The sequence below is a fragment of the Polypterus senegalus genome, chromosome 3 (genome assembly GCF_016835505.1).
Source record: "Polypterus senegalus isolate Bchr_013 chromosome 3, ASM1683550v1, whole genome shotgun sequence".
NCBI lineage: Eukaryota > Metazoa > Chordata > Cladistia > Polypteriformes > Polypteridae > Polypterus > Polypterus senegalus.
The window spans coordinates 17,816,402-17,832,555 of NC_053156.1; the positions used below are offsets into that span (position 1 = coordinate 17,816,402).

The window sequence follows — 16,154 nt, forward strand, 5'->3', positions numbered from 1 at the left end:
TTGAGTACCGAGAACAGAAACAGAATAAGTGAGGGTTAGTATTCAATTACTGTATAACTCTCATATTCCTTATGTTTTAGTGCTAACGACTGAAAACAGAGATGCAGTCTGCCCAGTTAATCAGCAGCTCTAGTCAGGGTGTGCTAAACTGAAGTCACAAGTCTTCAGCTGGGATTTGAAAGCTGAGACTCTCTTATAGTAGCAGGCAGACCATTTTACAGTTTGAGGGGAGCCCTGTAACTAAAACCTTGACCTCCCACTGTTATTTTATTAATCCTTGGAATCCTAAGCAGACCGACATCTTGAGATCTTAATGTGCACTTAGCTTTGTAAGTCATGATAAGTTCAGACAAGTAAGCCGGACCTCGGCCATTTAATGCTTTATATGTTAAAAGGAGGATTTTGAAATCTGCCCTAAACTTAACTGGGAGCCAGTGTAAGGATTTAAGAACTGGAGTTATGTGTTCATATTTTCTTGTTCTTGTAATAATTCCTGCAGCAACATTCTGGATTAACTGGAGGCTGTATAGAGAACAGTTTGAACAGCCAGTGAACACCGCATTGCAGTAGTCAATCCTACTCGAGATAAATGCATGAATTAATTTCTCAGAATAGATATGGCACTACATAATAGATAGATAGATAGATAGATAGATAGATAGATAGATAGATAGATAGATATGAAAGGCACTATATGATAGATAGATAGATAGATAGATAGATAGATAGATAGATAGATAGATAGATAGATAGATAGATAGATATGAAAGGCACTATAGAATAGATAGATAGATAGATAGATAGATAGATAGATAGATAGATAGATGTGAAAGGCACTATATGATAGATAGATAGATAGATAGATAGATAGATAGATAGATAGATAGATAGATAGATAGATAGATATGAAAGGCACTATATAATAGATAGATAGATAGATAGATAGATAGATAGATAGATAGATAGATAGATAAAGATACTGTAGTTCTCTTGTTTGCCACTTAAGCTGATCTCTTTCGGATTTATACAAATAAATCGGTACCACAAGTGAACTATGTTACTTAGCGCGATGACAGAAGTCGCAAAATCAACCGGAATGCAAATTATAGAGAAAATAAAAACAATCTAAATCCGTTAAGTAGTTCTCTCGTTCGCTAGCTATGCAGACAGTCAGACGATGGATTTTATTTATATAGCGATATGATTTTTTATAGTATAATTCTACTGTTAGTCTCTTATCGATACAATTTATCATGCAGCAAAGACAGTCGCACCTGCTTTTCCTGTTTATTTATGCGAGACAGAATTCATAATTTTGGTATCGGAGCCCCAATTTAAACAAATGCTTTTCATTTCTCCAGTATTAACAAATCACCAAAACATGCCGTAATCTTATTTAAACCATACAAAAAAATCGGGAGAAGTCTCTCTTAGACATTTTTTTGTATACTCAGAAATGGGGATGGACATCCATCCATTGTACAACCCGCTATATCCTAACACAGGGTCACAGGGGTGTCTACCAAGCACACATTAGGGAAAATTTTAGGATCGTCAATGCACCTAACCTGCATGTCTTTGGACGGTGGGAGGAAACTTGAGCACCCGGAGGATATTTAAAGAGTAAACCGCAAGACAATTATTATATTTTTATATTGTGTACATTAAATAACCATCACAACAAATCAAATCAAATTAGTAATATATTGTACAATTTTATAAAAGTAAAGTTGAATAAATCCGACTCTGCAGATGCATGAATAAAAGGTAAAGAGCCACTTCCGGTTAGCGGTATTAGCCCAAAAGATGATAATCATCTACGTTTTGTACCTAATACTTGTATGTAAAATTTGGTTGACCTAAGCGAAAGTGTACTCAAGTTATCATGTTTACACACACACAGACATAATTTCAAAAAATATTTTCGAATTCGTTGAGGTCTAAAACGTCATTTGTATGAAAACGTGTTATACAAATACATACTGTTGTTGCAAAACGTCGAGATTAATCAAAATTTCGACATCGAATTTTTGGAATATTACAATACTTTCCCTATACTTCGTATACAAGAAAGTAAAAAGAAAGCGTGTGGTCGTCTAGTCACACATGGCAGCACCTGAACAGACCGTTCAACTTAATTTCCTAGGATTCAATTGGACAGTGGGAGTCTGGCCGTCACACCAACATGCATCCTGGGATATGCAGTCTCAACAGCCTCTAATATAACGTTGTTAAAAGATCGGAGAACCACAACTCCCAGCGACTGTAAGGATCTGTCGTCAGGTCTGTTTTTGTTGTTGTTTGGTTTGTGGAGTAGCTGTATGTTTTAGTCTGAAGAAAACCGCTTCTTTGGTTCCTTAACTGCAGCTCATGTCATCTTAAGGGGAAAGATTTGCATAAACCCGTCGTCCACTGTAGGTGAGTGCACTGGCGACTTTTATTTAAGTTATGTTTCCATTAGTTTTAAAACCCGAGAGTGACGTAGCGGCTGTTGGAAATTGTAGCGATTGAATGTCAACGACCCAGACGTAGGGTCAAAAGGTCAAGATCACAGCTGACATCGGGGCTGCGCTTGTGCTTCTAGAAAGTGCCCCCATTCTTTGAGTTCATTATGATCAGCAAGGTGGGGCTGGTGGGAGATCGTGTGACGCACACATCCCCCCCAAAAAAAAATGAAAGTGTGGAAACTGTCGGGCGCATGTCTTCTCGAATATGTGCGTAGTTAAAGCTGTGAAGTCAATCAAACCATATTTTATATAGCGCCATTCCTAGGTATGTGTAGAAGTCGACACAATATATTATTCTCAACTGTGAAGAGCTTGAGGACAAAAGTACGTTTTCTTAGCTTGACCATATTTTGGTTTTCAAAATAAAAGAAGAACAGAGCTGGCGGTTGGATGACGGGGAGTTATGAACACTGCACATCAATATACAACCCGTAATCTTTTCACAGACATGCAATACAGATGGTGGATAACTTTATTACTTAGATAGGTAGAACTTCATTTGTCCCCAGATAGAAATTTGGCTTTTTATAGAAGGTTGTTAAATAAATGAATATATAAATAGTGTAGATGCCACACGGGCTAGACGGGCATCCCGGCCAGGAGAGGGAGCAAACGTGGAAGGAAGGAACGGAAAGGGTGGATGGACAGTCCTTTAAAAAGGAAAGATATCGCTGGGGGTTTTTCATTCCCCCAGCATGCCAGATGGCAGCCGCCCTGGGTATTGGCGCCCAGGGGGAAGTCAGCAGGGCATGCTGGGAAATGTAGTCTGGCAGGGCAGCCCTGCTGGGGTCACGGGGTACCACAAGAGACAAGCACCCTACTGTAATGGACTTCTGAGTGACCCGGAAGGACTTTGATCAGGCCATCACCCTATCACCGGTCTGTAATAAAAGGGACTGCACTACCTTATCGAGGCGTGTCGGAGCTGGGAGGTAGAGAGGCAACACTTGACTGGAGGAGGGCAGTGCGGTGGTGAGAGAAATTAGAGTAAGGAGAGAAAAAAACGTGTGTTTTGTGCTCTTTTGTAACTTATTAAGGAGTTTGGTGTAATAAACCAGCTTTTATTTGAACCCGGGTCTGTGTTTGTGTGTTCGTGTTGGAGTTTGGGTTTGCTGACGCCCGGGTTTTCTTCACAATAGATCAATAGATAAATAAATATATGTACGAGGTGTGGCAGAAAAGTAATGAGACTGATTTTTTATTTACCAAAGTTTTTATTTTTTTCAAACATCAATGTTCTCCCCTTCAAAGTAGTTCCCTTGGGCAGCTACACACCGATGGAGACGTTGTTCCCACTGTTGGTAGCAGCGCTGGAAGTCTTCAACGGTATGGTCTTCAGCATGTCCGTTACACTCTTTTGGATGTTTGCTAAAGTCCCGAAATGACGTCCTTTGAGGACATTTTTCAGTTTAGGAAAAAGTCACACGGACTGAGGTCAGGTGAATAAGGGGGCCGGGGAACCACAGGAATGCCTTTTGAGGTCAAAAATTCTGTTATGGAGAGGGCAGGTTTTCGGCACCATTTTGGCACAGACCTTTCGCATGTGCAAATGTTCAGTCAAAATTTGATGAACGGTAAATCTGTTCAAATTGAATTGTTCACTCAACATTCGTAATGTTAAACGACGGTCTGATCTCACAAGAGTGTTCACACGTTCGATGTTCTCATTGGTTTTCGAAGTTGAAGTCCTCCCTGAACGGTGTTCATCTTCAACGTGTTTTCTGCCTTCAAAAAATGATTTGTGCCAGCGAAAAACTTGAGCTCGGGATCAAGAATGTTCCCCATAGGCCTGTTTGAACTTTTCAAACGTCACACTTGCCGTTTAATGGCACAACGTTGCTCCAAATTCCGCTGTTCCATTTTGCGTGACGCACAACCAAAAACACAACTTCGCTAATAGCAGTCACAAAAATCACGTAGTTAACGGAAGGAGTTGAAACTCGCACTGAGCTATGGGAGGTACTGATACACGGGCTCTATCAAGGACAACAGCGCAGCGTTGCCAGATCGCTTGCAGTGTTGCCAGTCTCGTTACTTTTCTGCCACACCTTGTATTTTCCTGCAGTGGGTTGGCACCCTGCCTGGGATTAGTTCCTGCCTTGTGCCCTGTGTTGGCTAGGATTGGCTCCAGCAGACCCCCGTGACCCTGTGTTCGGATTGGATGGATGGATATATGTACTATTTTCTGAACACACACCACAATGACTAAAATGAAAAATAAGAAAAAAACATCTGACTCATCAGTCCCAGTCCCAGTGAGGGGCTGTACGGACATATTGCTGTTGGTATAAAGGACCCTTATCGTGTATCTTGACCCACTTGTGTTGAGTGATTTGTTGGCTGAAAGTCCTCAGTGTTAGTGTGTCAGAAAGAGGATGTGTCGCATTGTTCATAATGGCAAACAGTTTATGTGAAGTACCAATACAGACATGACACATCATATTTCATTTAGTTCCCTTTCTTTACTATTACATGTTGTCCAAACCTGGGGGTCTGTAAAACTGGTACCGGAGAGGTTTTTTGTTTCAATACAGTTTCTTAATGAGAAGTCAATTCTTGCTTATTGCTCAAGCCACATTTTGATACTGCATTTCAGTTTTCTCATTTGTTAGAATTGCCCACTCTTAGTTGCTTATTTGAGCAGCACGGTGGCGCAGTGGTAGGGCCGCTGCCTCGCAGTTTGCTTCCTGGGTCCTCCCTGCGTGGAGTTTGCATGTTCTCCCCGTGTCTGCGTGGTGCAGGTTAGGTGCATTGGTGATCCTAAATTGTCCCTAGTGTCTGTGTGTGTGTGTGCCCTGTGGTGGGCTGGTGCCCTACCCGGGGTTTGTTTCCTGCCTTGTGCCCTGTGTTGGCTGGGATTGGCTCCAGCAGACCCCCATGACCCTGTAGTTAGGATATAGCGGGTTGGATAATGGATGGATGGATGAATACTGCTGCCTCGCAGTTAGGAGACCTGGGTTCACTTCCCAGGTCCTTCCAGCATGGAGTTTGCATGTTCTCCCCGTGTCTGCGTGGGTTTCCTCCCACAGTCCAAAGACATGCAGGTTAGGTGCATTGGTGATCCCAAATTGTCCCTGGTGTGTGTGTGTGGGTGTGTGCCCTGTGGTGGGCTTGGTGCCCTGCCCGGGGTTTGTTTCCTGCCTTGCACCCTGTGTTGTCTGGGATTGGTTCCAGCAGACCCCCGTGACCCTGTAGTTAGGTTATAGCGGGTTGGATAATGGATGGATAGTTGCTTATTTTAGTTCTAGTAATTGATCTTTATTAGCGATACGATCCACATGACAAAGGAAACAGCAGTTCTCCATCTCACATTTGCACCTGTTCATATTCATCGTGATCTGATTTTTATTTATTTTTTTACAGCACTGTAGTCTCATGATCTGGAATTTTTTATTTTTTTATTTTTAACTTTTATGAAGAAGCTATTTTTGAAATGGTGCCGCCATTGTTTGCTGTTTGTGACACGGGGATGGCAATCCTTTGCTAGGTAGGACAACCTGCGATGTGTGACGTCACTAGTGTCACAGCATCAGTTTCTTGACTTTTCGTGTTTGTTAATAAATCAAAACAAATATCTCTTGTAATAAGAGGAGACCAGAGACGTAGAAAGGTTTGGGGCAGCCACCCGTTTAATGCGGTTTCCCGGCTGCAAAAGTCTTTGAGGCATTTTAAACAGTTGTTACACAACAGAGTCCAAAACAGAACTGCCTGCCTAAGCAAAGGCAGTGAGCTTTATAGCACAGAGGGCGGAAATGATGTCGTCCTCTGGGCCGGAACTGGAAGTGACATCATCCTTGGGGCAGGAAGTGACATCATCCTTGGGGCCGGAAGTGACCTCATCTTTGGGGCCGGAAACCGGAAGTGATGTGTCCTTCCTGGAAATGGCGGCTCCTGGTGGGATTTCCCGGGTAAGACCTGCAGAGAACTCAGAAAGAGCGTCAGCGTACCCCGTCCCCCCCTGGGCAGATGTATAAACCGTATTATCTAAGCCCTTCAGCTGCTTCCCATGCACACGTGTGTGACACTCTGTTATAAAAAAAAAAATTTTTTGGAAGGAGACGAGACGTGATTTTCTCAGAGAGACACTTATATGTACCGCGAGATGAGTCCACACCCGGGGCCGGAAATAAAAGACAAAGAGTAGACGACAAAGTAGAACGTTGTAAAGAATTCAAAAACGTTGCCGCGGTGTTCATGCAGAGCAGGTTAGAGACAATGGAAGTAGGAAAATTCGAAAGTGTCAAAAGAAGGATAGTAAAGATCACATCAGCGCAAACAAACGGAAATTATCATGCTGTAAAATAACGGAACAGTGAAAAGAAATTGAATATATTGCTCAGATTTAAACTTGTAGATCATCTAATTCGTGTTGCCTGCGAGAATTAAAAGATTCCTAAAACGTTGGCGCAGTATGAAGTCCCGTGAGATGGAGACTTTTAACATGAGATTCTTTCAAGTCCACCATTTTCACACACGCCTACGGTCCTCTCACCTCTCAGTCGTGTGAATGCTTTTGTCAGACACACTTCCTGCGCTCTCAGCTCTTATACATTTTATCAGGACAACAATTTTATACATTTTAGATGACACGTCAACAACAAAGCGAAGAAGAAAGGGCATGGACCGACATTTGGAAAAGTCATTTTATTCATTAGAGAGAAAGAAACGATATTCACTCAGAGGCAGTTGCGTTGTCACGATGAAAGTCCAAACACGGAATCAAAATTCAATGTGATCTTGAAGAAAAGTTCATTCCAAATATTGTTTCTTATGAAAGTAAAAGTGAAAATAATGCGTATGTAACAATTCCCATGAAAATAACAATCTCTTTAAGTTGTATAGCCGGGGGTGGGTGAGCAAAGTGAGCAGGGGGCAGAGCCCCCTAGTGAGAAAAAAAAAAATGATTGTTAAAGATACCTCTGGTTAGGGGCGGCATGGTGGCGCAGTGGGTAGCGCTGCCGCCTCACAGTTCTGAGACTCAGGTTCGCTTCCCGTGGAGTTTGCATGTTCTTCCCATGTTTGCAAAGACATGCAGGTTAGGTACATTGGCGATTCAAAATTGTGCTTGGTGTGTGTGTGCCCTACGGTGGGCTGGTGCCCTGCCCGGAGTTTGTTTCCTGCCTTGTGCCCTCTGTTGACTGGGATTGGTCCAGCAGACCCCTGTGACCCTGTAGTTAGGATATAGCGGGTTGGATAATGGATGGATGGACAGATACCTCTGGTTTTCTGACTTTGATACACATCTTGCATTTTAGATAAGGCTACAAGAAATATTCTGGTTGTTAGACTCACTTGCTACATTTGTTAGATTAGATTAGGTAAACTTTATTAATCCCACAGGGAAACTGACAAATTTCTTAATCTATGATTTTGTCTCATGGCCTGGCCTTTGTTGATTTAGTTGCTGTCCTCTCCATTCCAACTTTGGCTTGTTGTTATAATTAATTATGATCCATCGTCTGATTCCATTTTACTGTAAACTGTTGTCGCCCCATGCCCTTCAGTACCATATTTGCTTCAGGTCCACTAGACAGCTGACATGACAGTTGATTTAAAAAGTATTCACCCCGCCTCGAAACTTTTCAGGCTTTATTACTTTCTCATATACGAAAGTATAGGAATCATGAAAAAATCCAACCTCAAGATTCATGATGAATCTTTGACGTTTTAGACCTTCCAGAGTCCGAAAATACATTTTTGAAATTATGAGCGTGTGTCTGCAAACATGATTACTCGAACACACTGTGCCCTTCTCGGCCAATGAGATTCGTGCTTTATATCAAAAATAAGGAATCCTACCAACTTTGGGGCCCCTTCCGGCACCTGGAAGTGCTACTTTAACTGAATACTTTAGTGAATTTTCAAGTGAACTATGGTTATAATTACAGATAGATGATTAAAATTTTGTATAGCTATAAAGCAAACAGATATGAAATTTGAGAAAAATTACTCAACCAGAAGTAATATTTCATTTAAGCATCCATCCATCTTCCAACCCGCTGAATCCGAACACAGCGTCACGGGGTTCTGCTGGAGCCAATCCCAGTTAACACAGGGCACAAGGCAGGAACCAATCCCGGGCAGGGTGCCAACCCACCGCAGGACACACACACCCACACACCAGGGCCAATTTAGAATTGCCAATCCACCTAACCGGCACGTCTTTGGAATGTGGGAGGAAACCCACGCAGACACGGGAAGTGAACCCTGGTCTCCTAACTGCGAGGCAGCAGCGCTACCACTGCGCCACCGTGCTGCCCTCCTTTAAACAACCATCCAAATTTTTTGTATCATAGAAGTTTAAATGTGTACGCGATATTAAAAACTTTATTCAACATAATGCATATTCTTTCAATAACTATTAAGGTTTAAGGATTCTTTATTTAGTCATGCTTATACAAGAAAACATGAAATTTGCCTTCTCAGTTGCATCTAATAACAGACAGAATGAAATAAAACAGACAAATAGAAACAAGAAAGGTTAACATAAGTCAGTTAGATAATACAGTGGTGTGAAAAACTATTTGCCCCCTTCCTGATTTCTTATTCTTTTGCTTGTTTATCACACAAAATGTTTCTGATCATCAAACACATTTAACCATTAGTCAAATATAACACAAGTAAACACAAAATGCAGTTTTTAAATGATGGTTTTATTATTTAGGGAGAAAAAATCCAAACCTACATGGCCCTGTGTGAAAAGTAATTGCCCCTGAACCTAATAACTGGTTGGGCCACCCTTAGCAGCAATAACTGCAATCAAGTGTTTGCGATAACTTGCAATGAGTCTTTTACGGCGCTCTGGAGGAATTTTGGCCCACACATCTTTGCAGAATTGTTGTAATTCAGCTTTATTTGAGGGTTTTCTAGCATGAACCGCCTTTTTAAGGTCATGCCATAGCATCTCAATTGGATTCAGGTCAGGGCTTTGACTAGGCCACTTCAAAGTCTTCATTTTGTTTTTCTTCAGCCATTCAGAGGTGGATTTGCTGGTGTGTTTTGGGTCATTGTCCTGTTGCAGCACCCAAGATCGCTTCAGCTTGAGTTGACGAACAGATGGCCGGACATTCTCCTTCAGGATTATTTGGTAGACAGTAGAATTCATGGTTCCATCTATCACAGCAAGCCTTCCAGGTCCTGAAGCAGCAAAACAACCCCAGACCATCACACTACCACCACCATATTTTACTGTTGGTATGATGTTCTTTTCTGAAATGCAGTGTTCCTTTCCGCCAGATGTAACGGGACATTTGCCTTCCAAAAGTTCAACTTTTGTCTCATCAATCCACAAGGTATTTTCTCAAAAGTCTTGGCAATCATTGAGATGTTTCTTAGCAAAATTGAGATGAGCCCTAATGTTCTTTTGCTTAACAGTGGTTTGCGTCTTGGAAATCTGCCATGCAGGCCGTTTTGCCCAGTCTCTTTCTTATGGTGGAGTCGTGAATACTGACCTTAATTGAGGCAAGTGAGGCCTGCAGTTCTTTAGACGTTGTCTTGGGGTCTTTTGTGACCTCTCGGATGAGTCGTCTCTGCACTCTTGGGGTAATTTTGGTCGGCCGGCCACTCCTGGGAAGGTTCACCACTGTTCCATGTTTTTGCCATTTGTAGATAATGGCTCTCACTGTGGTTCGCTGGAGTCCCAAAGCTTTAGAAATGGCTTTATAACCTTTACCAGACTGATAGATCTCAATGACTTCTGTTCTCATTTGTTCCTGAATTTCTTTGGATCTTGGCATGATGTCTAGCTTTTGAGGTGCTTTTGGTCTACTTCTCTGTGTCAGGCAGCTCCTATTGAAGTGATTTCTTGATTGAAACAGGTGTGGCAGTAATCAGGAAATTGAACTCAGGTGTGATACACCACAGTTAGGTGATTTTTAACAAGGGGCAATTACTTTTTCACACAGGGCCATGTAGGTTTGGATTTTTTTTCCCTAAATAATAAAAACCATCATTTAAAAACTGCATTTTGTGTTTACTTGCGTTATATTTGACTAATGGTTAAATGTGTTTGATGATCAGAAACATTTTGTGTGACAAACATGCAAAAGAATAAGAAATCAGGAAGGGGGCAAATAGTTTTTCACACCAATGTACATATTTATACCAAAAAAAACAAACAAAAGGTTACAGGATATATATTAAAACCTTAATTAAACCGATATTTCTTATTGAAAAGTCATATGGCAGTAAGGAGAAAGGAGTTTCTGGAGCGATTTGTGTGGGTTTTCAAAGCGACTCTCCTTCCTCATTTACTGAACTTTAGTTCTCCATGTAATGGATGCCTGTCATCAGCGGAGATGATTTCCAGTTTCTTTAACATGGCCTGCTCTCTGACACACACACACACACGCTAGTCAAATCATCGACATCAGCCCCAATAACTGTAGCTGCATACTTCATAACCTGCTGGAGCTATTTTGAATTTTGGTTTGTCAGACTATGAAGCTGAAAGTGATCACAAACTGGAGCAGACTGCGATAGAAGGACAACATGAGGTTCTTGTCTACTTTAAATAGTTTGAGTTTATGGAGGAGAAATAAGCGCTGGTTGCATTTTGAGAATTTGTATTCCAGTTAAGATTGTTATCTAGGTAAGTTCCTAAGTATTTATATTCAGTCACTATTTCTATCTCCTCTCCCAGAACTACAATAGGTGAACATTTATTGTAATTTATACATCATCAGTTTAACAATAGCGTGTACTGTAAACATTGAACATGCCATATAATGGGAACAATAAACTGCTACATCCCCATCTTATTCCTGGTAACACATTTCATTTTATGATATTATTTTTTTATTTCCGACATCCTTATTATAATTAAATGTCACTAAATGCAGTTTTACCCTTTGCAATTTATTGCAGCAAATATTATTTAACAAGAAAGAAGCCTTTTCCCCCCAATATAACTGCTTATTCTTAAATGTTATTAATTAGATCCTGCCAAGTTTTAAAAAAAAGTTTTGCACAGATCCTCTAAGTGAGAATTTGATTTTTTAATTATTATTAATCGATGAGGCGAGATTGCGTTGGTTTGGACATGTGCAGAGGAGAAGGATGCTAAGGCAAGAGGAGAAGACGAAGGTTTATAGATGTGGTGAGAGAGGACATGCAGGTGATGGGGGTGACAGAACAAGATGGAGTGGACAGAAAGATATGGAAGAAGATGATCCGCTGTGACAACCCCTAATGGGAGCAGCCGAAAGAAAAGAAGTATTTAACTTGACTCCTCTATCTGTTTGTCTGTCTGGGTCAAATCTTGCAACTGATTTGAAACCCACTTTTTTGTATTTGTATTCCCGTTAAGATTGTTATCTAGGTAAGTTCCTAAGTATTTATATTCAGTCACTATTTCTATCTCCTCTCCCAGAACTACAATTATTGTAATTTATACATCATCAGTTTAACAATAGCGTGTAAACATTGAACATGACATGTAATGGGAACAATAAGCTGCTACATCCCCATCTTATTCCTGGTAACACATTTCATTTTATGATATTACTGTTTTATTTCCGCCATCCTTATTATAATTAAACGTCACTAAATGCAGTTTTACCCATTGCAATTTATTGCAACAAATATTATTTAACAGTAAAACTTTAAATGTTTTTAGGTGACTATAACTATTTTTACTTTGCACGTAATCGAGGTAATGTGTACGGAAACGTGAAAAAATTCCACCGTCATTTTCGTACATCTGTAAGTGCGACAGAATCATTTTAATGTAAAGTTTGATTCTAAATAAAGAGAAATGATTGTGTATCGATATGATCAATTAGTTAGGACGAGAAACAAACAGATATGATATTTGAGAACTCTGGAGCAACTGGACGTGGTTCTGAAGACCTTTTCCGCTAGAAAGTCGAGGGGAGCGCACTCAGAATTTTATTTTATTTTTTTTTTAATAAAAGCATTGAATCACGGTAGGTTTGTCTTTTTTGACTCTACCCCTTAACATGCACACGTACCGGTCCCGGTACATAACGACGATTTACGAAGTCACAATCATATCACAGCCATGTCTGCATGCCCCTCTGTCATGCACCTCGACACACTACACATCAAATGAAAATTCAGAGTCTCGTCTTTCCGATGATATAAACCATTTTGACACACAACAACCACAGCACTGACACTAAATCCTTTTTCACAGAGAAGTAAATACTTTTTAAGAGCTGACTTTTCCTACCTTTGAAGGCTCTCTGCAAGTCAAACATCAATATTTCCGAGCAATATTGATCTCATTCTGTCCGTAAGGCTCCAGGGAATATAATCCAGTAAAACGATTAGGTCCAAAACACACGATAGATCCTCAAAGGGACAAAAACTCCAGAAAACGTTTTTTAACTCGAGACTAGCTTCGACATTTTTTTTCATTTCTATTGATCATATCAGACGTAATTTGTTTCTGTCGGCAATAACCATGCTAAAGCATGTTACACGGAAGTGTTAGCTTCTGATTGACACCTAAGTTGGCCAATTACGAGGGGTCTGGGGGGTGACTGGCACCTCGTATAGCCAACGAGTGACACAGACAGCTGAACGATGACGCGCAACTCCAAACCCTGGTAGAATCTACCCGTTTGATTGGACGCTGTGAGTGTCACTCCAGACTTACAGCCAATGAGCAGCTGAGCACGTCGATATGTAACTTGCCATACCAACTTGGAAACAAAACCGAACGGAGCTGCGCAAAGCTGGCATTTGTGCCAGTCTGCAGACTTGGTGCGTGGTTGTTTATTGTGATTTCAGTTTTTTTCGCATTTTAAATATGGAAATAGTACAGATAAACGTAAATACACTCTCGGTTAAATAATAGATGCATGTACGCGGCGTGAAAGTGATCAATCGGACCAGGTGACGTCTAATGGCAGAGAGCGACATGTGACACGCCCTTGTGCTTTCTGCCTGCTAACGATTGCTACAATCAGTGGCACGCGGAAAAACGCTGTATTGTAACAGTTTGTAACAAAATGTATATAGTTTGTGTGCATTTTATTAAAAAAAAAAGTAAAAAATAAAATATATATATATATATATATATATATATATATATATATATTTTAAGCCCATAAGACTTGTTTTGACTATTTTTATATTGAAATGTGTATTTTTTATTGTTTTTATTATGGAATATGAATTTCCATAACTAATAGAGTGACACTGTGTGTAGATATAGATTCCTTTAGGTGTAAGCTGTCAGTCGAGCCCTCATTGATATCTGTGGGTTGAAGCATTCAAAAGTTATTACACTTTTAACATACGTTCCAAAATGTGGATAATGGATAAGCCAGAGGTTCCTCTAAAAAGCACCAGGACATGCCCACATAAAAACTGGTGTAAAAATGTCATTTTGACTGGTATTCTTTTCAAATTTGAAATGTGAGTAGTCAACAAGTTATTCTGTTGGTACATAGTGTGTTTCTGTCCCCACCTACCTACTGCAGCTATAGAGGCCTTTATTTTCACAATAAAACTTAGGCGAGAACAAAAAAATTCATTTTTTCTATGAGTTCTAATGTGCATAACTTTTGATCAGTCACACCTACTAAGGGTGAAACTAGAGAATGTTACCTTTACAAAGAGACCAGACATGTGTTTATACTCCAGAGAGTTCAATAACAGCAATGATTCTAATTTGGAGAGGTCAAATTACAGGCGATTTAGCAAAAATGACCCCGCTCGATGTCAAAGTGAAAACAGATCTCTACAAATTCGCACTTCAGAACAGGTCATCCACCTGAAGCTAAGCTAATCCTGTTCAGGCCCAGCCACTACTTGGATGGGAGACCATCTAGGAAAAGCTTGGGTTGCTGCTGGCAGAAGTGTTAAGGTGGCCAACATGGGGCGCTTACCCTGTAGTCTGAATGTGGATCCCAATATCCCAGTGCAGTGATGGGGACACCGGGCTGTAAAAATTGACATTGTCCTTTGGTTGTGACATAAAACCAAGGTCCCAATGCTCTGTAATCATAAAAGATCCCTGAGAATCCTTTTAAAAGAGTACGGTGTTTCCCCTGATATCCTGGCTAAGTTGCCCCCCATAGCCTTGTCCATTCTGTCCCTCTCTACAATGGCCAGGGAGGACTGAAAAAACAAACAAAACAAAAAAAAAAACTCAACAGGGCTAGAGAAGAAAAAAAAAAAACAAACATCTGCAGGGGTCCCAAGGCCACTAGACCACCCAGCCTTTTTCTATTATATTTCTAAAGTTTTGGGTTATGTAACACGCTGCAGTTACCAAAGAAGTTATTCCAACAAGGGAGCTAGCGCCCCCTGCTGGATACAGTCTGTGAGCCAGGAGAGTCGGGGTCATCAGGCGCTGTTGATAAAATGTGTGGCAAGTGTACTGGCGTCACAATAGCCAGGTGGACGCTACACATTGGTGGTGTCTGACGTGGTCTCACACTGTCTGTATAAAGCTCTTTGAGCAGGTTGAAAAAGCACCACATAAATGTGATTAATTAGTTAATGATTTATTATTTTGATTCTCTTGGCTTAGGCTGTGGACTCCTTGCATTCCTTTAGCATTTACCGTGGCCAGCAATTAGGGAAGCAAACTGTACAGAAAAGGAAGAAAAACAAAATGGCCTCGAGAGAACGCAAGAAGAAACCTAAACATAAAATAAATAAACATAAATGAAAAATGTGGATTCTGTAACTTATCAAAAAATGTTTCGAAGGAATCTGAGAATTCTTAAATTAAACCAGGAGGAGAGTGAAAACACAAAATCCAAATAAAACCAAGTCACGATAGCAGCAAGCTCTCTGTGCCAAGAGTGGCTGGCACATGTGGGAACCTTTTCCTTCTTTCTAGAAGTGTCCACTAAATGAAATCTCTGTGTGTTTCTCCAAGGAGATGCCATCTGTGTGCCTTTTTCACTGCATGCTTTTGCTGTGCCACCTCTGGTGTGGCTGTAAACATCACGCTGCAGATTTACTCGGCACTGTGGCACTGAGCCCACTTTAGGGATGAAGACGACCAGTAGGTTTGTGGCTGGTCAGTCGGCATGTAATAATATCTCTACGGTGTACACTTCCAGTACATGTTGGATTTGTGTTTCTCCCCCCAGACTCGTTTACAATACTAAACCTCGGATGCCACACATTAACAATACCAGCTGCTCCCCTCAGGGCGGCGATGTAAAGTGTTAAAAATGCAGGTGGCGGAGGTCAAAAATCCCACTCATCCATTCATTTACTGACCTTAAATGGCCAACCTTTTAGCCCTTAATTTAGAAGAAATGGAAACAGACTGGAAGTTCGGAGGGTAGTCGGTGATTATTAGTTGTGCGCTGGAATAGTTCTGTGATAGATTGATTGATGTCCTTGAACTTGTATGAGGAATGTTCCAGCACGTTCTGTAGCAGAAAATACAATCCAGTTTAATCATAACCATTTCCTTGTTTTTGTTTGACTCCACCCATCTGTAGCTGGATGTGGGAGGAGCTGAATCCGGGGTCCAACTCCAACCCTTTTGATATTGGGTTCTGCAGCTTAGGGGCGTTTGATGTCATGAAGTCTTCTGCAGATAGTCTTCACGAGGCTGATGTGTCAGACACACGTTTGGAGCTTTTACTTTTCTTTTTTGGATCTTTTATCGAATTTATTAAAAGCATATAACATTCCGGGCAGCACGGTAGC

At 40.9% G+C, this 16,154-nt stretch overlaps 1 protein-coding gene across 4 annotated transcripts in view; it reads left to right on the plus strand.

The window, feature by feature from the left end:
• The first annotated feature begins 2,266 nt into the window (after positions 1 to 2,266).
• The window catches only part of calcoco1a (calcium binding and coiled-coil domain 1a), a 107,592-nt gene continuing 93,704 nt past the window's right edge, over positions 2,267 to 16,154 (plus strand). For all 4 annotated transcript variants that reach the window (XM_039746713.1, XM_039746717.1, XM_039746715.1 and 1 more), the window contains exon 1: positions 2,267 to 2,418. The gene's annotated coding sequence lies outside the window, so the exon portion shown is untranslated. The remainder of the gene's footprint in view (positions 2,419 to 16,154) is intronic.